This window comes from Mustela nigripes, chromosome 18 (genome assembly GCF_022355385.1).
Source record: "Mustela nigripes isolate SB6536 chromosome 18, MUSNIG.SB6536, whole genome shotgun sequence".
Classification (NCBI taxonomy): domain Eukaryota; kingdom Metazoa; phylum Chordata; class Mammalia; order Carnivora; family Mustelidae; genus Mustela; species Mustela nigripes.
The window spans coordinates 23,024,982-23,049,479 of record NC_081574.1 but is presented as its reverse complement, the minus strand read 5'-3'; the positions used below and the strand labels follow the sequence as shown (position 1 = coordinate 23,049,479).

The 24,498-nt window shown below is 41.2% G+C and overlaps 1 protein-coding gene across 2 annotated transcripts in view; it reads right to left on the bottom strand.

Annotated features, from left to right (window-relative positions):
• SLC7A2 (solute carrier family 7 member 2) overlaps positions 1–11,662 on the bottom strand; it is a 68,678-nt gene extending 57,016 nt beyond the window's left edge. The window contains exon 1 of one of the 2 annotated variants that reach the window (XM_059384505.1): positions 11,441–11,662. The gene's annotated coding sequence lies outside the window, so the exon portion shown is untranslated. The remainder of the gene's footprint in view (positions 1–11,440) is intronic. The other variant, XM_059384506.1, reaches the window with a different exon arrangement.
• Positions 11,663–24,498: the final 12,836 nt, after the last annotated feature.

The following is a 24,498-nucleotide window of genomic DNA, read 5'->3' as shown; positions in this document are numbered from 1 at the left end:
GTAGACAGAGAGAGGAGGAAGCAGGCTCCCTGCTGAGCAGAGAGCCCGATGTGGGGCTTGATCCCAGGACCCTAGGATCACGACCTGAGCCGAAGGCAGAGGCCTAACCCACTGAGCCACCCAGGTGCCCTGGATTCTTGTATTCTCTTTTCACCTTTTATGTCGTGCAATAGAAACTACACTTGGTTCAGTAAGATGAGCAGTTTTCTTCCACTTCTTGAAAATGGCCTGAATTTGATTCATGCATACAAAGTTATAAGTGAAATTATATGGTTTAACTTTACCAGTTCCCCTGATCTAGTGGGTCATGTATTAAAATTGTGCATGACGAAGTCAAGTTTTCAACTGAGCTTTCAATTACCACTTGCAGCTGCTGTCTGCCACCCCACTCGCCAAGTCACCCCCGCGGCGGCCGCATCATCCCCCCTGCCTCCCACGACTGGCACCTCCACCTTTTGACGTCACACAAGAGTTAAGCAACATCAAGGGGCTGGTCGATCAACAGAAAGTCAAACATTAGCAATCATACTAAATAATTTCAAAATTGGGGGATTAGAGAAATGATGGGGTTCTCAAGGACTTAAGGTTTCTAATCCTTAAAAACATTAAGTTACTATTATTCCAATGTCGTGCAATCACATCAAAGTGCCTGCAGTTTCCAGTCCCTGGAACAATTTATCAGTTTCGAAAGTAGTCGGGCATGAAACATGCCTAGAGTTTGCACTGTAGTAAAAATTTAAAAATACTTTAAATATTGTATAACTTTTAAAGTGGCAATGCTAGGTTTATCTTTCACATTTATTTTGAACTCTGCAGTGAAAATGACCAGAATAATGTAAATATGCTGTTCATTATTCAGAAGGTTCACACAATCTATTTCAGTGAGATAAAATGCACTATCAACAGAAATTTTATGCAAAGTCTGGTCTTTGTTTGGTTCACTGAACTAAGTGCAAACCATCTGTTACCTACGATAATCAGAAAAAGTAAAAAAAAAAATCAAATAGCCTTTTTCCCCTCTTTTTCCAGATAGCACAATAGCACTCCAAACAGAACTTACTTGCTTAAAAGCATCACTGAGGAGGTTTAAATCCTAATGACTTTAGATTGCTTAGAACCCACATTTAAAGTCATTTTATTTTCAGGTTAAGATTACATTTTTCCTTCTTTTGAAAAGCAAGCCATTAAAAAAAAAATTGTTCACATCATAAGAATGCCACTATATGAAAACATCTTATTCAAATGTTAATTTTCAAGAAATTTTTTAAAAAATTACGCTTGCTTTATAAAATTCCTACCACACACCTGGTATATTATGATTCTGATCTGCTTTCAGAAGCAGAAGAGTCTGATATAAATCAGTGCTTTTGCTGCATCAAAATCTTGAAATCAGTTCTTGACTCTGGGCCTAGCTTTCCAACTTCAGATAAGTTACACCTCTAAAGATCTCAATTTCTTAACCTATAAAAAGAGAGGTCTAAAATGTCGTTCTCAGGAGTTTTACCTCCTTGTCTTCCAAACTGGTCTATCATGATGTTTGGCTGATATATACATAGTGCCAAGAACTCAGAAACCACACGAATTATCCACAGGACAGTTTTTCAACATATTGCTGAGTTTAGGATCTGGAATACAAAACCAGCTATCACAACATTTTTTCCAGCGGTAGAACCAAATTTTTGGGATACCAAGCCTTCTGCATCTCTTATCATCTAACAAAAGAGTGATTTTGGTTTTAAAGGTGAAATTGTTTCTCAGGAGAGTTTAAAACAGGCACCAGCCCAAGATCTGTTTTCAAAGCTCTAGTACTACAAATTGTATCAACACCCACTGCTGCTTCTCAATGGCATGCAAATGTGCTTTGTGCTATTTTCTTGATGAATACTGCATACACAAGTCCTACTCCACCTACACAACCACAATGGCACCAACGTAATGTACTTAAAGAGAGCTCCTTGCAACAAAACATTACAAATTGTAAACACTTACCAAGTTTTGTGAAAGACAAGAATTTCAGTAGAGAAATCCACTTTAAAATCTTGTTCTTCATTAGGCACATTATTAAGCATCTGCAGGGCTGCTTTCTAGTCACTCTTGAATTCAGCATGACTTCGTTAGTTCCATTAAACTGTACCTTTTTTAACTTCCAGAGCTTTCTAGAAGAAAACCCACACCAGACTGACACTGAGACATTCAGGTCAGATTTCAAATGTCTCTCTAAAGATGCTCTGATTTTAGATGGGAAAAGAGGGCACTGACTATTCCTATGCATTAGTTTTTTTCCTTCCCATTTATGTATATATTTACAACTATTTAGTTAAAGTGGACTCAGTGAAGTTTAGAATCAAATCTATTTCCTGGTCCATAGCTGGACATAGAAATCTGTAGATATGAGAATGTGGAAGACAGGTGTTGATGCTGGAGATAACTGATGTCCTAAGTGTTCCTTTGATGCCAGGCAACTGCTTCCATGATGGCAGAAATGAGAATGGTCTTCAGTGGGTTACTGTCACAGCTTTTAACTGGAGCCACACTTACCTCTGAGCCTTTTCTCAGCTCCTCTGTGGAGGCCATGAGCAGCCCTCCACCAGCAAGAATAAAGGATGGATGACCCAAGAAGGCCCCACCCTACCCCAAAACATCCTCTCCTAAGATACTTTTCCAAGGATTTGAAATGGCCTCTGGATCACAGGATTCTCATCCCGTGGGATCCTAAAACCCTAGGTATGAACTCAGGACAGCTTAAACTGCCAGATACATTACAGAAATTAAGGGGGGCATTTGTATTTTTCATGCATGATTCTCCTTTTTTCCATGAAAATATAAACATAATCAGAATGGACAGAAGGAGGGGCTCCTTCTCTATCAAAAAACTGTAGGTACTAATGTTCAAAGATAGTTGATCCAAATGGTACGAAACTTGTCATGAAACCTTCCACTAAAAAGACAGTAAGTCAGTGCAACCTTTCCTTTCCAACCTGAATCTCTTTATTCTCCCATTTGATTCTATGTCCAGTCTTTTAAGAGCTGGAGAGTTAAATTTCAGAGACTGCCCCAATAGCAAAGACCTCAAGTTATAAATATTAAAATGATTCTACTATGATTACATTAATACATTAAATGATTCCGCTATATTCCCTTACAAAAAAGTTCATGTACATTGGTCATATACATTGAGAAGCCAAAGAGGAGAGGCTTTGGTAGGGAAGTAACTCTGAATGTCATCGAGTTCCACAGTGATTAAACTGTGAGCTACCAGAGCATCTCATTCATAAGGCACATCCTCAGGGCACAGAGTGGGCACTCAATCTTTACTCTAAGCTGAAATACACTGAAAAACTCAACCGTGTTGTTTGTTTTAGGTGATGAGCAAAGTGAGCTCTCAGTAGGTTTTGGGCTTGGATGATGCTTCTTATTCTTGTCACTGCTTCAGATAAGTCTAGGGCCTCGCACCCTGTCAAACCTGACAATGCAACATGACAATGCAACAGGTCAAATCTGAACTAGCGATCTCACTTTGCTTGCTTAGCCACAGCCAACAGGACTTGATTTTCATGCATACACTGCCCTGGGGAAAAAAAAAAAGTTAGATTCCTAACATGGCCAAGACCGTTCAGAGTGTTAAGGAGCCCTCAGGATGGAGTGTCAAATCTCACCCCTGGATCCTTCCAATCAACTGCTCAAGGAACAATAGAATTAAAGAAACCCCTTCAAACTTGATGTTGGATTCAAACACAAATGTAAAATTGTGTTGTTTAATATGGTCATCAAAATGGCTCAGTAGGTTAAGCCTTTGCCTTTGGCTCAGGTTGAGCCTTTGCTTTCAGCTCAGGTCATGATCTCAGGCTCCTGGGATCAAGCCCTGCATCCGCTCTTTGCTCAGCAGGGGGGCCTGCTTCCCCAACCCCCCCCCCCCACTTGTGATCTCTCTCTCTCTCTGTATCTAATAAATAAATAAAATCTTTTTTTTAATTTTTTATTTTTTATAAACATATATTTTTATCCGCAGGGGTACAGGTCTGTGAATCACCAGGTTTTACACACTTCACAGAATAAAATCTTTTTTTAAAAGTCTACACAGACTAGCCTGAATTTATCGGGCACAGGATTTTCCCGGAGGAAGTCACACCGAAGTTGATACAAACTATCAATAAGTTTTCATTTAGATTTTTATGGAGTTGCAGACATCTTTGTAGACTATGAGCCCCATGAGAAAGTAGTAAGAAGTATCTCCTCTGCTTCAGGAGACCAGGAACAATACAGAACTGAACACAAAGTGAATTTCAAGAGGAAAAAAAGAGTCACTCTCTAAAGAAAGCTGCCCTTCTGAATGAAAGGGGAAAACTTCATTTAATACAAACGTTCTCTACTTGAAGGAACAATAGACGTTTGCAAAGACTTTTTTTGCTAATTTATTTAGGAGAAATTTAAGGTTTTCCTATCCATATAGTATTTTAAAATAATAATACAATGAATATCCACTCACCATTGAACCCAAGAACTTAAAATATTTATTGGTCAGACGTGAACCAATCAGTAATGGCACTGACAACAGTACACTACAAATGAATAATTAGGATTAATGTAATTATTAGCAGCTAAGGTCCAGTAAACAAAAACCTCGTGAAGTGATCTTTTGTGTGTGTGTGAAGAGATTTTTAATAAGATTTGTCTTCGTAAACTAAAGATGTAAATTAATTACCAATCCTTCTTATCCCCACCCCCTCTCAGGAACAATCATCAGTTGTTTTCATTTTTGTTTTTAATGGCATATTCACAAGAACCTCGAAACCTGGAAGGTGAAAATGTGGCACTCGGCTCCGTGTCTTCATGGAGACCTTCTGTGCACCACCCAAGAACTCTGACAGGAACTGAAATATAGTTTGGGTTTTATAGTCTCTTTAAAATATTTTTTTTTCTAGGGTGCCTGGGTGGCTCAGTGGGTTAAGCCTCTGCTTTCAGCTAGGTCATGATCTCAGGGTCCTGGGATCAAGCCCTGCATCGGGCTCTCCGCTCATCACCTGCTTCCCTCTCTCTCTCTCTGACTGCCTCTCTGCCTACTTGTGATCTCTCTCTCTATGTCAAATGAATACAATCTTTAAAATAAAATTTTAAATAAAATATATTTTTTTTCTTGGGGCGCCTGGGTGGCTCAGTGGGTTAAGCCTCTGCCTTCGGCTCAGGTCATGATCCCAGGGTCCTGGGATCGAGTCCCGAATTGGGCTCTCTGCTCAGCAGGGAGCCTGCTTCCTCCTCTCTCTCTGCCTGCCTCTCTGCCTACTTGTAATCTCTGTCTGTCAAATAAAATAAATAAAATCTAAAAAAAAAAAATAATATTTTTTTTCTTCTATTAGGTCAACGGTAGGACACTAACCTAAATGTGCTTTCTTTTAACAAATCAGCTCTTTCCTCTCTAATGTGGGATAGACAAGGCATCAGCACTTTTTGTCCATCCCTTGTCCATTGCAAGCTGAAAGCAAATATTGTAACTGTCACTCAAGTGGAGACACGGACTGCTTTCCTGGTCTTGAGCGGATGTTCTGTGCAAGAAGCAGTAATGAGAGGATGGATGAAGACCTCTTGTGATCTTTCCATTGTTGAGATGTTCTTTATGGGTTTTTAAACTCATTACATTTGCAAAAATGTGCCACGCATGCCTAATGTAAGAACTCAACTGTTAGAGTGAGATATTAAAATAATTTCATGTTCTTAATTTGATTGCACTTTTGGAATGGCTTTATTCTTCAAGATTTCCATCTAAAATATAATCTCCTAATGTGTTTTAACATTTCTTCTAAGACCTTTCAGACTAGCCTGAATTTATAGTTAAACATAATTTACCAGAAGTCTGGGGTAATAAATGGTAAACAATTTTGCCAGACTAATAATAAGTATTATTGCCCTCCCAAATGCATATTTTGGTGAGTAACTATTCAGCCAAATTAAAGTCCAAGTGACTCAAGTTTTACCAAAGAGCAACTAGAGAAGAAGATTGGCTTTAACAGCAATGACAGTAACTCTAACGATGAAAATACCTGAATTAGGTGGACATTTAGTCAATATATCAGAAACGTAACACATACTTTTTTTAAAAAGTCAAGTTTAGAATAGATTGTTATCTCTTGTCCTGATACCTTCAGCTATTTGTGTCACTCAACTGGCAGCTTTATCATTCCCTTTCCATCGTATGATTACTTGTTAACTTCTTCACTGGGTGATCAATGCCCAGAGAACAGGAGCCAAGTTATCTATTCTTTGCTTCTCTATGGACTCCAGATCTGGTCAGTAAATATATACAATGAACTCCAGATCTGGGCAGTAAATACACAGAACACATACACATCCAAAATGGATTAACTAACTGCTGTTCATGGAAGACTCCAAATAGCTTCTCTCATAAGATATTCTTAGAATCAAAAATGACAAAGTTGTATTTCCTATTCCAAGGCAATCCTAAAGTATCGAAACAATATTCAGTAACTTGGATGCACACACAACTGCTAAAACTATAAATTCTGCATATGAGTTGCGGTAAATTTTGCATATTAGTTTCACAAAAAAATAAAATCTAGTTGTTTCCACCCAATGCATACCTTCTTTTGGAAACCAGACAGCAGGAATGGGGAGAGGGAGGGAACATAACCCACATGCTTTGGTTATAAACTCTCCATGTGATACAGAGATGATTTCCCATTCCTACCACTCAGATATATTTCAAGTTCTAGAAATCGTAGTGTGATTTTTAAAAGTAGAAATTGAATCGCATTCTGAAAATCTGCCTTCAGCACACATTGAATGTACAAAACTAAGGCTGAACATGCAAAGAGACCCCATTTTTTTCCCATAAGTTTCAACACACAGTCACTTAGTTCCACTATCGCTTACCTCCACTCTCCCTATTTCACTAGTGACTATCATCATCATCATCGTTTACCCATATAACAGCTAGATACCCAGAGTCAAGGCAAAAAAAAAGACCCCAACCAACCAATCTTTATCTCTAATGATCAAAATACCAACTCCTAAACCATTTTGGTCTACACAGAAGTAAAATAATAAAAAATAAAGTTTCAGGTGTACTTTCTTTCTTAATTGTTTTTGAAGGGACGAGCATTTATTTTTCAGTAGAACACATCCACTTACCTTAAAACCTGAACTAAAAAAAAAAGTGGGGGAGGGGCAAAAGTAGAACAATAAAATGGGAGCCTCTTAATTACAGCATCATTCAGCATTCTTGTGACATGAAGCTCCCTCCACCAAGATCACTAGGCTTACTAGGAAGGAGGCTTTGACAGCATAAACAGGATTGTATTACGTATAATTGTATAAAGACCTAGGGAGGCTTCCTGAAGCCAGATTGGGTTAAGGAAAGAAAAGAATTTTCCCCAGAACTGTGGGAAAAGCTACTAAGAATCAACAAGGGACATAAAAATTCTTTGCTGTGTATTGTTCACAAAATATTCCAAAAATGAATACAACACAGGGCTTTTTTTTTTAAACTCCTGAAAGAAAGGTTAAGGAATGTTCTTATATCATCTGTCTCACTGCTGAGACCCAGATTGGCTAGCGAAGAAAGGTACTAATACGCGGCACTAGAAAAGTATGGGTTTTGTTTTTATTTATTTTATTTTTTGAAGAGGGATGGAGAGAAGCATAAAATCAAATTTATAACACATGCAGAATGAAATCATCACATAGGACGCTGTAGCCTGATGATTCCATCTTGGATATAAGAACTCCCCAAGAATTTCAACAACGTGTGTCCATACACACCCAGAAAACCGGAACTACAGATTTCCCTGAATAGAGAAATCCAGCGTAAAATTCTAAATAGGAACCAAGAGATGCAACCCGCCTATTTAAATCCAGCCTTTAAAACAAAAACTGCTTTAACTCAAATCTTAAATGTCAATACTAATGGCACTTACCAATGAGAAGGTTAACTCACGACCCCAGAGGCCATTCCCAGAAACATTTAAAGTTTAAGAGTCCATAAGCATACACAAAAAATAGTGCACTCTGTGTTTCCACAGATTAACATATGTTTGTTAAGTTGGACAAGAAAAATTAATAGATAAATCATGTTGTGATTATCTTAACTGAGCTACTGAGAACCTGGCCAACCGCGGAGAGCTGGTGGAAATGAACTCCCAGCTGTTGGTTTGGTTTTGTCAATGGCATCTACAACATTTCCACAGCCACAAACACCACTTCTAAAACAACAGCCAAAAAGGCAAGCAAAAGAATATGTTAGAATCAGGACAAATATGTAACTACCAGTCAAAAACAAAAATGTCAAGCATAAGTGCTTTTGATGATGGAACAGTAAGAAGCACCCTCTCCATATATGAAAGAGTATATTCCTGCTTTCTAGTATACATGGTACTCAAGTCATCTGTTTACAGGTATTGTTACTTTATATAAAATTACAACAACAAAATAACTGCTCATCAATCCATCAATGAAGGGTTTCCCAAATGTAAACTAACTGAAGAATCCTTCCAAAATTGGAGCCACACATTACTTTAGGTGGTCCGGTGCCTAGAACTGAGTAGGGACCCAGTAATTTTCAATGAAGGAATATATATTCAAATATATATTTGAACATAAGACCCTTTCTCAAATTACTGAAATCAGTTGGGATTCACTCAACAATAAGACATCCTGAGCATGTGCTGTGTCAACACTGTGTTAGGCAATAGAATGAAAAGTTATTAAAACAGAAGACAACGAAAAGAGTGTTTCATTAGGTTTCTTTAATCAAGGCTTTATCGGTATGGTTTTATATACTCAGATTAATGATATAGAAATGAGTTAACCACATAGATTTTCCAAACCATTTAAATGAGTTCTACCAATAAGGGAAATCCTACAGTTAGCTCAGTTTTTTAATATTCAGTTGGATGACAAAATATTCAAATGAGGCACACAGTACTAAATATGTGAACGTTCAGAAATCTATCCAGTTGGAAATGTCACTTTTGTTCTGACATCCAGTAAGTAGTCTACAGGAACCCAGTCCTTAAAAATCAACATGTTCATATCATGCTTGGGAAAATAAAACAACCAGCCACATAGGATGTTTTCAATATTCTGTTCTGAAAGTCGGTCACTGAACAGGGCATCAAAGTAAAACCAGCAGATGGCCCTGAACACTTTAAAAAAAAAATACTAATATTGGTCTATAGCTAGGGATATGTGGAGTAGCAAGCAAACAAAACAGAAGGGAAGACAGAAACTAGGCTAAATGGAGAACTCACCAAAGGAAAACTATGGGAGAGAGTCCCTTTGAAAAAGCAGGCTGAAAAGAGCAGAAACAGCCACAGATGAGGGCTCAGGTCTGGCCAGAAGAGCCAAGAGAAACGCTAAGAACCTGAAGGTAGTACAACAAAAGGTGGGCCATGCAGAATAGAGACCTTGCACTTTCCCACTCTGCAAAGACGAGCAGGTGTGTGGCGGAAAGCAAGACCTTGAAACTTCTGCTGGCACAAATGTTCAAAAACAAAAAACAAAAAAGGCTCAGTCAGTTAAGCGGCTGCCTTTGGCTCAGGTCAGGATCCCAGGGTCCTGGGATCTAGTCCTACACTGGGCTCCTTGCTCAGCAGGGAGCCTGCTTCTCCCTCTGCCTGCAGCTCCCCCTGCTTGTGCTCTCTCCCTCCCTCTCTCTCCCTCCCTCTCTGACAAATAAATCAAGAAAATCTTAAAAATACATATATGAGAATATAAGATGAAAAACTCCAGAATGTTCTCAGACTTTTCAAACCCCAACAGCTACCTTGACTTCTTTCCCAGCCTCTAATTCTCTTTAACAGACTCTAAGTCCGCTGATAATGATTAGAGATTTCGGAATCAAAAGGGCTTTGCCGACAACATGCCAAAGAGGCCAAAGATTCTGCAAACTGAATCCCAGGGGATATCAGGCAGAGTTTTACTCTGGTCTCCAAGGCCATGGCACACCCTTAAAGATTAAAATGCCCTAAGGTAAATGACATTCCCCTGTCGGCACAATGTGGAAACCAAGTGAGGGCAAGGGAGAAAACTGGGGGAAAAAAATCCTAATAAATAATGAGGCCTCCTAGGGTTAACCCAGAGTAGCTAACTGGGAACTTTTTAGTAAAGGAAAAAAGATTTAAAAATGCATATTTGCTTCTGCACCGAAAGATCATTTCATTTCAAGCTTTAGTGCAACTGAAAGAAAAAAGGATTTAATTTACAAGGGAAAAAACAGCTATCAGCACGTATACACTTAAATTATGATCTTGCACATCTCTTAGAAAAAGCACAAACACAATTGCTTACAATTTCCTGGGGAGATAATCATTATAAAAGTTTACGGGGGGAAAGAGGCGACTGAAGTTTTAAGGACTGGCTGGGGCAAGAGTGCAAAAGTATCAAGTCAGAGGTCACATACACACTCACTTGACGTGCCAGCCCCCGCCAACATTCAGAGAGCTCTATCTGAACAAAATCTGACGATATCCCCTCATTAAAAGGATGAAGGCTTCTGAACCTGTGACCAGTCCTAAAAGTCAACTAAATCGTTTTGGAGGCAGTTCTGCCTAAATGTATGCAAGTCTGAATAGTTTGAACCATTTTTACTCCTGAAATCTAGGCACTGTCTCCACTTAACAAAAACGCGCAGGACTCGTGTGCGTATTTTTAAATATCTTGAAGACACCGTCTCTGAAGTCCTTACTCCCTGGACTGGGTTATACGCTTCCGTGCATGTGGGAAAGTTCTCCGGAGGAAGAGATATTCCGACGCGACGGACGTGGGGTCGCCTAAGCATCAAGAATGGCATTTCGCGTACGAAGCTGAAGACTGCATGGAAGAGGCTTAAAAGGGTATATATAGCCCATCTCAAACGTGTTTAAAACTGCACCCGTTACTTTCAAGAACCCCCAAACACACATCACAACATTTGACCTGTCCTACCAGTCCCGGTCAGGTCTAGGACGAGAAAGGCTTCCAGAACTCCAAGCGCTGTTCTACATTTAAACCAAGAATCTGTGGAAGGCGACTTCAGGGACCCCTCAGTGCGCAGAACGGGGGCGGGGGAGAGCGGGTTTGCGCCCCCCGGAGATGGGTGCCCAGCCCCCCGCCCCCGGACAAGAGCGCCTCGACGGCTCCCGCAAGAAGTGCCCGCCGTCTCCCAGTCGCCGCGACCCTCGCAGCTGCCGCGGACCCCGCTGCCTTGGGGCACACGCGGCTGCACGGGGCTGGCCCGGGCAAGGCGCAGACTCTCGAGACAGAGGTCCGCGGCCGCAGCCCCCTCCCGCCGCCCCGGGGCTGTCGCTTTCCGAGTCGCGGCGGCGCGGCCTCGGGGCAGCTGCGCGCAGCCGGACGCGGCCCTCCGCGCCCCCGCCCAGCCCTTTCCCCTCCGGCGCAGGCCGCCCCTCGCCGGCGGCCCCTCCGCGTGGCGGCACACTTGGCAACTTACTGGGGCAGTGCTAAGGACGCGCCGAGGGGGCGGCGGTGGGCGAGCGGCTGGAGCGTGTCGGGGGCCCGTTGCTCCGGGAGGCTGGAGGAGCTGCCGCCGCCTCGCTGGTCGGCGCGGAGAGGAGCGCTCGGGCCGCGGCGCTGCAGAAGGCGGGCTGGGCACGTGGGCGCCCCTCTGTGTAGCCACGCCGGGGGCGGGGCGCGGGGCAGGGCGGGGCCGCCTCCTCCCTCCCCCGCGCGGGCCGCCCCGCGTCCCGACCGTCCCGGCTGCGCGGGCCAGCCCTCCGGCTAGGCGGCGTCCGGCCGCTGCGCCGCGCGGTGGGTTCGCGGCCTGGGGGAGCGCGGGCCCTAGCGGGGGTGCGCTCCCCCGGGCGGGGAGGGTGGGCGCGGGGCGCGCGGCCGCCTCCTGGGGCGTCGGGCCTGGGAAGCGTGGTTGCGCAGGAGGGAAAACTGAATTCCTGCTCTTCTTGGAGAACCCAACCTCAGGGGCGTTGCCAGAGCTCTAAGTGGAGTTCTTCCAAGTGGGGTTTTTGTCCCCCGTTTACTATTTATTCTGAGAATTCTTGAATAAGAATGATAATAACATACTAATGATAATGATCAATAATAGACGCTTTGTCAAATAGTACTACTTCAGTAAAAAATCATGAACATTTATAAAAATGTGCAGTTGCTATTCTGAAAATTCCAGTAAGAGTAGGTTGCCATGACTGAAGGTGAGCAATAAGAAAATGACATTTGCTATTTCCAAAACAGCCAGAGCAAAAGTTACACAATCAAGGTTTCTCATACTGCGCTATTGTTTGCTTTAAGTAGGAGTCTCTGATAAGATTGAAGTCACAATGTGAAACTCTGTTAATTTTAATCCGAAAGGAGGCAAAACATTGACCTGAATTGAACAGTGAGTGTCTGTTATCATTTTTGTTTGATAGAAAGATCTACCTTATTTTGTTTAATATTATGTTAAATATCTTATACATCTACTGGTAATTCTATTAACTTTGGCAAAGCACCAGATTCACACTGATGCATTACGCCTATACTTTTAATATAGTGTCCTAAATCATTCTTAACTTCTTTAACAGAATCTGATTAAAAATTTGGGACTTCACTCCAAAAAAATGTTACATGCACAAAATCTCAGTGACTATTTCCAGAGTTCAGCTATCTCCATGAAGCCATCAATGGACCTCACTGAAGAACTGGAAGTCTAAATAGCGTTCTGACTGCAAGGATATTCACTATCTCTTATGGCAAATGTCGTAAGAGTTTTTATCAATGTAAACTTAGTTTTACAGTATAAAACAGATTCTTTGTGCAACTAATCACTAATGATATAGAGGAAAATGATACATGTTGATTCTGATAACAAATTTACTCAGTCCCATAAGGGTTAGGAGGCATTGAACCAAAGGGTGAAGGAGACTTGGGATTCAAGAGTCTTTGTCTAATTTCTAAGGGTGAGGAATCTGAAGAATTTCCATCTCTATTTTTTTTAAGAAATTTAAGGTTGATATTTTAAATTTAAGAAATTATTTCCCCATATATTTGTACCTGTATACCCTCAAGAGACAGTCTGTGATGAGGTTGCACCACAGTGATTTGAGATAAACTAATCTATTTGACATTTAGAAACTGCCAATTTAGTCAGAATACCAATCTCTGAGTTTATCTGATAATCTGACTATCTGATGTTGGTGCTTCCTGAAGCAAGAACACATTGTGTGTATGTGTGTGAATAATAAAAGCTATTTCATCTCTAAGCAAAAATGAGCAAGTCCTTCTAATAAGCACAATGCTTGATAGCTATCTTGATGGACTAGAGTCTTTGACTTATGCATTCCTTTTCCTGTTGGAAGTTATTGATTAACTGTGAATCCCACATCTTGTTTTTGGTTATTTCTCAACTTTTAAAATGTGTTTAGGTGTAGAAAGAAGGGACCATGCATGGATCCGAGTCTTTAAGTTGGGACTCTGAGGGTCAAGGAAATTAGGATAGAAACAAAATATTTGAAATGGATTAAGATATACTGACTTCATCTTCATCTGCATTTCCATCTGCACTGCTCTGTTCCTGCTCATCAGAGGGGAAATTTCATCTTCATCCCAGCTGAGTCATGTTTTTATCCACCTTGATCTACCTCACCTTCTCTGGTATACTACACTTCTCAGTCTCATCTGTCAAACTTCCTCCTTAGGGATGAAACAGAAAATCCAACTTAGTCATTTTCAGCAGCAGGAGTGATCTAGGGGGTTGCCTTCCACAGATTTCAGAAGCATTTGTGCATCTGACCTGTTCAGTTTTATGAAATTGCAGGGAATTTCAAGGGACTTTCATAGCTGAATAAATGCCACACCCTTTACTCCTACACTTGCCAAATACAAAGTAAATCGCATGTCCACGAAAAAGCAAGTTGATTCTTACTAGTTCTAATTTGACTCCATCATCCCAAAGCTATTTCAGTGAAGACAAAACTAAAATCCTCCATTTTCCCCCCTAAATCTTCAGATAATGGGTACTGCGTTACAGTTGAATGGGCATGACAGAGAAAAAGGATTGGATCTGAGTTCAGGCCACTAAAGGTTTGAGGGCTTTGGGTCCACTTTGAGTCCACATTGTTCCCATTCTCCTTTCAAAAACGTGTCAAAAAAATTAAAGGCAACTTTCCACTGGACCCATTCCATATTTGCCCATCCCTAAAGATAAGCAATAAAATATTGAAAACAATGATTGGGAAAAAAAAATAGTAAGTCCTTAAAATGACAAATCAGATTTTAAATTCCTATTTTTCTGCTTGTCTTTTTAATGAAGACCAAATAATGGTTTCGCAATGGTTTCTCCATCCTCTGCTGCTCTCCCTGTGAATTTCCCTGCGCGTCCTGTCACTTGGCTTGTTTCTGGGATTTCTTTACATTGGCCACTGATCAAGAATCACCCAGAGCTCCACCCGCTCCGTGCTGGTCTCTGTTTCCTTCTGCCAGGATTCCTGCTGGGACTCTATCTGCTGGAAAAAGTCAGCCTTCTCAATCCAAACATCTTCAGTTGGCCTGTTGGTCTAAGGACTGAAAACCAGGGTTTTGGAAGAGAGCTCAGCTAATGTAAAGCTTTTTTCCGTTAGCCTTGACAAAGATTCTAATTGCTTTAGAGAAGGCTTCTGAAGCCCGTCCAACGGACTTTTCTGTGTTCTCATCTGCTTTAAATTCTCTCCTGCTTGCTGGCGTTTCTGTTTTGAAAAGATCTCCCCTACCTTGACTTCTGTGATCTCTTCATTTTCTATCTACCACCCTTATCACTTTTTTGTCCTGCTTGCTAATTATGGAACGCTTAAGATTAAATGTTTGAATCATTCTTATCTCTATCTGCCGTCACAATCTCAAGACCCTCAGGCTCAGCCAACTTAATGGTATTGATCCCAAAAGCTACTTTGCCAGGTCTCATCTCTTATCCCTGCTCCAAACTATGCCTCTGGTGAGATGGACTTGCCAGCACCTGAAATCACATGGTTGAAAACAAATCCCTCTCTTTCTTAGACTGGACTGTCTGTCTGTCTCTCTCTCTCTCTGACTTCCGTCTTACTCTATTCTCCTGGTCCTCCAGGCTTAATACCTTTAGTTCTTGATTACTTGCTTCTCTCCTTCAGTTTTTATGTTTCATTGTTTGCAAAGTTCTGCTACTCTTCCTCTATTTATTCTTTATCATGGAAATAATCCTTTCTCTTGATTTCTATGAATTTGTATCCTTAATCTCATTATTCTCATCATATTCTCATACATATTCTCAATATTCTCATACATATTCTCAACATATTCTCATCATGTTAAGACATGGAATTGCTGTCTTCTAAAAACACACACACACACACACACACACACAACTTATTGACAGTAAAATCAAACTAACTCCTGTCATGTAAATCTCCATTAACCGCTTCAGTAAATTTCTTCAAATCATCACTCAGACCTGGGCTGTCTAATATGGTAGCCACCAGCTGCATGTGCCTTTGGGCACTCGATTTGTGACTAGACCAAAATGAGATGTGCTGAAGAGTAAAATAACACAAGGAATTTCAGACTTAGTACAGTTAAAATCCTGTAAAAGTGTTTCATTAATAGTTTTTTCACATTGGTTACATGTAGAAATATGTTTGGGATACAGTGGGCTAAGTAATGTATATTACTAGAATGATTTTCACCTGTTTCTTTTGACTTCTTTTCAATATAACTCTAGAAAATTTTAAATTACAAGCGTGGCTTACCTTATATTTCTGTTGGAAGTGCTGTTTTAGATCATCAACAAGCCAAGACACTATGCAAGAAATCAGAGGCAATTTTTAAAAAGCTAAGATTAATCTGGACAGCCCACTTTTCCCAGCGCAGCTGAGGAGACAAGGCATTGAGAGTCATGGACTGACACGACCAGAAAGCAGACACCAAATGACTGAAGAAGATGCTCCTTATGGCAGCTTAAAGGAGAGAACTGGTCAGAGATATCTTTTCTGAAGAAGCAGAATTTCAGAAGATCGTTGCAGGGTAAATAGTACTTTCTTTTCCACTGCTGGAGTAAGGGAATGGCATTCTGGAATAGAAGGGGAGGAAGCACGGAGTGGGCCAGGGTTAAGATTGTAGACCAATTTGTCTGGAATGCGTATTGTATCCTGAAAGGGACTCAGGTCCACACCATTTTCTGCACGTTGATGCATTCAGTCACCTTTAGAATGACTTCCTGCCTGCTTTTCATGAATCTCTGTCCTTTCTTCCAGACTTTACTGTACTCAAGACCTGAAGCTAGAAAATAAAGATACACACACGTTGCTAGCCAGATCTTCGCCCTGCTTCTGAAGAAGCTTCCAGAAACCCTGTTTCAAATATATGCCCTGGGACAATGGCACAACACGGTGTTTTAACTGAGGAAACATTCTCCTCAACCAGGTAATCCTTCGAATGGACAGTTCAACTCATGTAAGGAACAGAACTCAGTATTTATTTAAATTGCCACCTATCTAGATGGACCGACCATTCTGATTTGCCTGGGACTGTCCCAGTTTCAGCACTAAAAGTCCAGTTCTAAGGAAACACTTCAATTCCAGGGAACTGGAGATGGTTGGTCCACCTCACCCACTCTGCCATATTTCAGTCTCTGACTTTGTTTCTCATTTCTAGTTACTGGCCTCGTGCTAACTTGCTTTCTCTGGCCACAGCAGTGCTGACTTGACAACATTTTTCTTAGCCTAGGTTTTGTGGTTTCCAGGTGTGTGGAGGTCACAAATCTTCATATTACATTCACCTTCCATTTTAAAAACATGTCACTGCATACTGGAAGAAGGAAAGGTGTTGTGCATTCAGTCAAACACAGGAGGGACACCTCAGTTCCAAAAAATGGGAACAGAAGTCCTCTATGCAAGTAGACTTACCTCATCACTAGAACCTACTCATCTCTGTCAGTTCCCTGTCCTCCTGAGATCTCTTCCTGGCACCTTTGAAGCCATGTTTCTCTAGTAAGTCCTATTCTTGTTTTCAAGGACTGTTAGCTAAGGGGCAGCATCAAAATGAAGTGAAAAACCCCTAGATCAGAAATTCAGAGAAGGAGGTTCAATTCCAAGTTGTGGCTGCAAATAGGTTACATAATTAAGTCATCTCCAAGTCCTGGGGCACCTGGGTGGCTCAGTGGGTTAAGCCTCTTGCCTTCAGCTCAGGTCATGATCTCAGAGTCCTGGGATGGAGCACCACATCCGGCTCTCTGCCCAGCAGGGTGCCTGCTTCCCCCTCTCTCTCTGCCTGCCTCTCTGCCTACTTGTGACCTCTCTCTCTCTCTCTGTCAAATAAATAAATAAAATCTTAAAAAAAAAAAAAAAAGAAGAAGAAGAAGAAGAAGAAGAAGAAGAAGAAGTCTCCAAGTCCCAAAGGAGTGAAGCCCCAGGGATAAAAGGATAGGCAGTGGGTTTGAACTTTTAAGGTACAGAACTGAAACCTTTTGGATTATACCACCCATGTCAGGGGTTTATAAAACTAATTCTATTAGAATCACCAACCCCAAAGTTTTAGCCTCTGTCTGAAAAAATATCTAAATTCCAATTTCCACTTAGCAACAACTTCTTGCACAGGGCTGTGAATTCCAAGTGGCAAGAAGTGGGTCTCAAAATATTCATGTGGAACATGTCACTGTCTAGCACCTTCTTGGGCTTCCTGGTAGCCTTGTCAAATTTTAATTCTTAAAGATCGAACAATGAAAAGTAAATGAACCTCTGGTGGTGGAGGGACGGAAGGAAGATGGACAGTGGATTCCTTGCAACGCTTGGCTTTGATGTCTTTAGCCGTCTGGCTTAGAGTCACAAGATCCATCTCTTAAAAAGCTCCATGCCTTGGTAATGTGTCCTAAGACCTCAGGGGCTGCATGCTTCAGAGAGAATATTTTTAAAGTTCCCACCTGTTTTACTTTTATATTTAGATTGGCATGAATTGATGCCCCTTGGCTAATTAAGTAGTCTTTTTCCCCCCTTTTGTGTTCTAGACAGGCAGGCAGAGCCTGTTTTAATGATGAGCAGTCTGGTCCTCCACACTTCTTCGTAACAAGTCAATGCTGGCTTGTTCAGTCAGAGGGAGAACACCCAGCTTTCTTCCTTAATTATATGGAAGAGTCAGAACCGCTGGCTCTCCTGGGTCTTGTGCCTCAATCTCCACTATCAAATCAGACCAGGGGCGCCTGGGTGGCTCAGTGGGTTGGGCCCTCTACCTCCGGCTCGGGTCATGATCTCAGTGTACTGGGATAGGGCCCCGCCTTGGGCTGTCTGCTCAGTGGGGAGCCTGCTTCCCTCTCTCTCTGCCTGCCTCTGTGCCTACTTGTGATCTCTCTCTCTGTCAAATGAATAAATAAAATCTTTAAAAAAAAAAAAAATCAGACCACACTGTTCAGGGCAACGGTGCATTTTCTCCAGAGGCTTAAGAGGAAACCTGCCCTTTTGTGCTTTTGCACGGACATGGAGGGAGAGCTCTTATGGGCAGGCTGAAACTGAATAGGATCCTGGCCTAATCTGGAAGACACGCCGGTTCTGCTTAGGTTAATTTTGATCCTTCTCCAGCTTTCATTTTGCGGACAAGACCATGAAATAAAAAACAGGCACCTAGGTGGCTCAGTTGGTTGAGCAACTGCCTTCAGCTCAGGTCATGATCCTGGAGTCCCGGGATGGAGTCCCGTGTTGGGCTCACAGCTCGGCGGAGAGTCTGCTTCTCCCTCTGACCTTCTCCTTGCTCATGCTCTCTCTCACTGTCTCTTTCTCAAACAAATAAATAAGATATGAAAAAAAATTACAATTGCATACAAGTGTAAGGTAAAAAGCACAAATTAATCCCTCTGGATTTAATCAACTAAATGCATGATTTTGAGTAGAAACCTCTCAGTTGCATATTTTGGGTTTCTTTTTTCTGTGCAAGGGGGATCATAATAGTCTTCTCCAAAAGATTATGAGGAGACACACAGGTGAGTGAAAATACTGTGAACAAGTTAAGTCAGTAAGGTTTTACCCTTTTTTTCTAAGATTTTAATTATTTATTTGTGAGAGAGAGGATGCACGTGCACAAGTGTGGGAAGGGGCAGAAGGAGAAGCAGGCTCCTCATCCAGTAGAGACCCGGATGCTGGGCTTGATCCCAGGACCCTGAGATCATGACCTGAGCCGAAAGCAGATGCTTAACTGGCTGAGCTACCCGGGCATGCCAACATTTTAGTCTCACATCCGTTCACACCCCCATTAGTTAAAACTTTGGATCCAGATACAATTTAAAATTAAAAATCTAACTCTCAATCTCAGGCTCTACATGTAACTCTGGCAGTGTAGCATTGTATTACATCGAGACACATAAAATAGGGTTTTAGAAACTGACCCTTCTCAACCAGATTAATCTGTCCAAGTAAATCCTTCAACAACAGTCCTATCTTTGGTACCATCCTCCATGTCAGCCGCAGGGACTGACACAAGGTGACCTGTGACCCCGTGGATTGGCCAAAAGGATTTCCGCAGGCTGGTCACATTTCTTCCCCTTTTTCTTTTTGAAATGGCAGTGTAACTGACAGACAACATTATGTTAGTTTAAGGTGTATGACATAAGGACTCAACATTTCTCTCCATTGCAAAATGGTCACCACAATAAGTCTAGATACAGCCCGTCACCTTACAAAGTCACACAATTTTTTTCTCTTGTGGTGGGAACTTTTAAGATTTCTTCTTAGCATCTTTCCAGTTTACCATACAGTATTATCGAGGCTCTCACCACCTGTACGTTACATCCCCATGACTGATTTATTTTGTAACTGGACATTCGTACCTCTTGATTTCCCTCTACTTCCCCTTCCTCCTGGCCCTGCGTAGAACTTCGTTCTAGTCTTCCTACAGTTTAGACAATTTTAGTGCAGAAAGTAGCCAGCAGAAGAAAAATAGGGGCAGAGAAAAAAAAAAAATCTTAAATGACAACATTTTAATTGTAAGTTCTCAGGCGTGTCACAGCCTCTGTAGGCACATGAAAATTGTTGAAAGTAGACAAAAATATGGCTGTTTCTTGTGAATGAATGCATCTAAGTATGACTCTCCAAAAAGTCTGCTGGGCCCCCAGTTACACTGCAGAGGCTGCCATTCCAGCCTGCTGGGGAGGCCAGGCAGCTAACACCAAAATGTGAATGCAGCTGGGCCTCGGATCATCATGGGGGGAGGGCAGGGGAGCAAGGTATGTATGGCACTAAGGAAGCACTCAAATACAAAAGTCTAAAAACACCGAGCCAGATGGCAATACACAAATACAGGCAGGAGTGTACCTTCGGGCTTCAAATTTTCAACATCTGCTCTAAGGTTTACTTATATAATCAAGAAGTCAGTTGAAATCATTCATCAAGATTATTTTTTAAAGCCCATTCACTACAGGCTGAGTGGATATTTAATTTTCTGTAATATTCTAGTGGTATTCACTTGAAGATACTGATTTATTTGTTGATTTTTAAGCAAAGTTTAGTGCAAATTTCTTTCAAAAAGTTACATGTTAATAAAAAAATTTAAAAAAATTTTTTTTTAAAGTTACATAACATTTCCCATGAGAAACTCGGCTCGTTTGTGTGGGAAACTATACAACGGAGTTTATTAGCAGTAAGATTGTGCGTGATCATCAGATTAGCAAAGTGATCTTTTTTAACTGAGTGCATATTCTAATCCTCCCGTATGAATTCTGTGAATAAAATCTTTGAAGTGTTGTTGAGGAGGTATTCTTGGCTAAATTGAACTTGACAGAGCCCCTTTATCTAGTTCCATTGTGATTATACTCAGAGGCACATATAGAATCATAGAGAATCCTGGTTTAAAATACGACTCAATGAGGACATTCCAGCGTGAGATAAAGCAACTCTGGGCAGTGCATTGAATAAGGGGAAATTTGATGTCAATAATTTAATATTAACTTTGTGGGGGTGGGGTGTTGCTATTTGACAAGCTGGTGCACATCGTTTCATATTTAAGAAATGTGGCACTAATATCTAAGGGAGTAAGCATTCATCTTACAACTGTATGTCTTAGACCCAGAAGGTCTGCAGCCGCCATAACCACAAGAAGGGCCATTCATGCGGACAGAAGGTAAAAGGCATTCCCCTATGCGCAGTACAATTTACTCTGCCCTAAAAGTAGCCTCTTGGGGATTCAAGAGTTAAGTAAGCTGTTCTGCATGGTACAATTCTCAAAGAACAGAAATCTGTCCTTTTGCAATTCTCAAAGAACAGAAATCTGTCCTTTTAAGGACCTAAATGTAAAGTGCCTTTATGTGTGTATAATATTATATATTAAATATATATTTTATTTATGTTTTTATTTGTATCATAAATATAAATTTATATTAGATATTAAATATGTGACATTAAATATATAATATAATATATAGTAATGATTTTTATTTATTTATTTATTTGACAGAGACAGAGCATAAGCAGGGGAAGCAGCAGAGGGAGTGGGAGAAACAGACTCCCCACTGAGCAGGGAGCCTGATGTGGGGCTCAATCCTCTGGGATCAAGACCTTAGATAACCGACTGAGCCACCCAGGCACCCCTATAATTTTTTTTTTTAAGATTTTATTTATTTTTTTGACAGAGGTCACAAGTAGGCAAGAGAGGGGGAGGCAGGCTCCCTGCTGAGCAGAGAGCCTGATGCGGGGCTCGATCCCAGGACCCTGAGATCATGACCTGAGCTGAAAGCAGAGGCTTTAATCCACTGAGCCACCCAGGTGCCCCAGGCACCCCTATCATTAATGTATTTTTTCTTAGAACCTTAAAGAGACTCTGCGGAAGAAACTGTCTTACACCTTTGGTCAGGCTTATGAGGATGCAAATAATTATAATACTGTTTTATCATACAGATTATCCCAGTGGTTACTGAAGTGCACCTGGTTAATGACACCTTCAACAGCATTTTTTAAAATGTTATTGACATGTCTTTAGAAGACAATTTTCAAGGATCCTACCCTAGTTTGGGATTTCTCAGAAACAAACACTGAGACAGGATTTGAATGCAAGAAACGTATATGGGAGGGACACCTGGGTGGCTCAGTGGGTTAAGCCTCTGCCTTCCACTCAGGTCATGATCTCAGGGTTCTGGGATCGAGTCCCGCATCGGGCTTTCTGCTAGGCAGGGAGTCTGCTTGCTCCTCTCTCTCTGCCTGCCTCTCTGCCTACTTGTGATCTCTCTCTGTCAAATAAATAAAATCTTTAAAAAAAAAAAAAAAGAAAGAAACGTATATGGGAGGAATAAGGGAATAAGGAATTAAGACTGCAAGGAAATAGAAAGTGTGTTATCCAGAGACATACCACAAGTAGGGTGTAAGCCTTTAGGGAACAGTGTCGATGGTGAGGGAGAAGGAAATGGGATATTCATGCACCACTTCTACTGTCTTTGGTCCAGTGCTTCTCCTGGGGGCTGCTAACTCTCCCAGAACATGGAAAAACATGCTTTGATGGCCAGAGAAAGCCCCTACGAAGGCATGCGGGACATAACTTCCCTGTCTTTAGGACGTAGTAGCGGACCTATACCCTCATGTCAGCCAGAGCCTCCTTCTGTGCTTCTTGGTCATCTGGAAGAAGAAGCTGAAAATGACAAGGGAGAAGATCTGACTTAAGATTCAGTGGCGCCCTTACTCTGTCCCCTTGTAGAAGGATCCTTTGCCTTCCAGGACCCAGAACCTCTAGCCCACCCTAGGCAAAAGTTGTGGGGCTGGGAAGCCCAAATTCCCCAAGTCATTCCCTAGTTCATGCATTTGAAATGCAGACACTGTAACAGGAGAAACTATGAGGTTAAAATGGACTACGATGCAGATCACAGCTCGTGCATATTACCATTTTGCCAAAGACAAATGCTCTTGATTTATTGTCATAGCTGCTGGGGGCATTTTCAGGGACTTCCGTTTGGCCTTTCTCCCCATATGACTCACATTGTATAGGCCAAAGAGCCAGCATGAGGTAAGATTTTACAACTCTAATTATAGCTGTTTCCATGATTCCCTTTGGCAACAGAAATTTCTACTTGGCAGTTCCCAAGATCCACTGGTTCTACTGTGAAATGAACTTGGGCCAGGACTCCGATTCCATCTACCATCCAGGGTCCGTGCACCCCTACTCTAAAAGGTGGCCATGGTGTAGGTTTAGATCCACCGGCATGAGTGATCTAACAATGGCCCAATTTAAATCTGCTGAAGAAATGTAGGAAATAGTTCAACATGTGCCTCAAAGTTATCTCACCCACATCAAGAGAGAGCAAGAGCTGAGGTATGTACATACCAGCTCCCTTGCAAAGATCTCCGTCATAGGATGAGGGCTGTTCAAGGAGGGGTAATTTTCAAGCCTATCTGCCTGCCCTATGCTCAGGTACAGCAGACTATGAGGGCAAGAAAAAGCCCTCAGCTTCAGGCACTGGGAATATTATGCGCACCACTGAAACAGAACTAGCCCAAGGGGGTAAGCATGAGACACGGATAGTACCTTCTGCTTTTTTTTTTTGCTTTTTTTTTTCTGCTTTTAACTAACTTTTAAATTTTTATTTATTTGCCTTTATTTTTTACTGTATTTCTTAAATACCTCACAAACATAAAACTAATTGTTAACTCCTTTGCTTATATCTTAGAAAATTATAAAACCTACCCAAATTACAAATGAAGAGGACAGAAAATTTGCAAACCAATAAAATTTAAATTAACATGAATTCAGTATGGGAGATGATATTCTGCTAAAACTAAAATGCCACGTGCACTATAAGTACAATATGGACTGCCAAGATTTTTGAGTCTGTCTTCCTTTATTTCATGTGAAGACTCAAAATTTTCCACCATGTTTTTCTTTTTTAAAAAATTACTGAAGGACTTTAATTTATACAGTGAATGTAAAAGCATTTATCCTCACTCAGCCTGAGTGCATTATTTACATGCTAAGCCATTCTCTTTTATTCTTAAGACTCAGCTAAGGTGTTGTTATCATGTAAATGTAAATGCAAACTCTGGTGGGAGGGATATGTAATAAAAACACTGTATTGTCATTGAGGACACATGGGAACATAATGAAAACATTATAGCACATAGAAAGACACAGCACTCTTTCTCAAATTGGAGAACCCAGAGATTCCAGTGGAGAAACTGCTTGTGTTGAACTGATAGCGAGTCTTGTGTCCATTCTAAGGATGTACAATCTAATACCAGCCAGTGTGGAAATGATGGTTACAGAATAGAACATGAATTGTATAAACCTGACAGTATAAAAATGTAATGTAACAAATCCAAACCAGAATGTGGGGCCGAGAAAATGCGAATGTCTAAGAGAAAGTGGTAATTTTATCATTTTTCATAATAATATCTTAAAGTAGGTATCTAAAGGAATTCAATATTAATAAATAAGTAACAATAAATGAGTAATAAATAAGGTATCTAAAGGTACCAAGAATAAGGACCCCTGGGTGGCTCAGTGGGTTAAACATCTGCCTTAGGCTCCAGCTCCCTGTTCAGCAGGGAGTCTGCTTCTCCCTCTCCCTCTGCCCCCTCCCCACACCCATCTTGT